The following is a 1,164-nucleotide window of genomic DNA, read 5'->3' on the forward strand; positions in this document are numbered from 1 at the left end:
GATTATTCAATTGCTGCAACTCCTCAAACAGATTATCTTTCCAATGATAATATGAATTAGATCCCTCAGAGGATCCCATTTTCCGTAATTTCTCCTTGAGGAGGTCATTTATTTGTTTTATTAATCTGGCTGCCTGTGGATAATATGGAATATGGTATATCCACTCTATATTATACTTTTCACTATATTCAGTAATTGCCTTACCTTTAAAATGAGACCCATTATCACTCTGAATCTGTAAGGGTATCCCATAATATAGAGCAGCGATAATATCAAGAGTTCTAATGGTATTATTTTGGGTGGCTCGCTTGTATACACAGGCAAGACCCCCCGAATAGGTATTAACACAGGTACAGATGTATCTACATTCTTTGGAAAGGGGCAGAGGTCCAATAGTGTCAATTTGCCAAATTTGGGCTGGAGTCTTGCCCCGTAGTAATTCTCCAGTTACAATTTTAGGGAAAGGCCTTTGTTCATCCAATTGACATGCAGTACATTGTTCTTTAGTAGTTCTAAAATCAGACATTGGTACACTTATTCCCCGGTCCTGTGCCCACCTGTGCATAGCAGCAGGGCCAGCATATCCTGTTTTTTGGTGAATCCATTGTGCGAGAGCTAAGATCTCATCACTGATAGGAGTAGAACGTTCTACTTCAGTTATGGCCGCCAAACAGTCCATGTCAGCGTTATACTCACGTTCCACAGAAGTCTTCTTTGCATGAGCACCTACATGAAATACAGAGAGGTTAGTGGTCTTTGCAATTTCCCATATATCTTTCCAAATATCAGCCCCCCATAATTCTTTATCATAAATTTTCCATTGGTCCTTTTCCCATTTACGCATCCATGTTCCTAGGCCTTTTGCCATGGCCCATGAATCAGTGAAAATATGATATTGATCATCTCTCTCAAAATTCATAGCCTGATAGGCTGCTTGTAATTCAGCAAACTGACTACTCTTCCCCTTACCGTTGGTTTCAAGCACCATCTTTGTAACTGGATTATAAGCAACAGCTTTCCAGTATCGAGTATTGCCAATACATGCATCGGTGAACCATGCATGTCTCTTCTGTTCAGCCGAGAGAGAGTTATAACCATGATTGTATACCACAGGACAGTTGGTCCTTTCGATTGCGATAGGCTGAAAATCATCATCTTTTATTG

The sequence above is a fragment of the Hipposideros armiger genome, unplaced genomic scaffold, assembly GCF_001890085.2.
Source record: "Hipposideros armiger isolate ML-2016 unplaced genomic scaffold, ASM189008v1 scaffold_1700, whole genome shotgun sequence".
NCBI classification, from domain to species: Eukaryota; Metazoa; Chordata; class Mammalia; order Chiroptera; family Hipposideridae; genus Hipposideros; species Hipposideros armiger.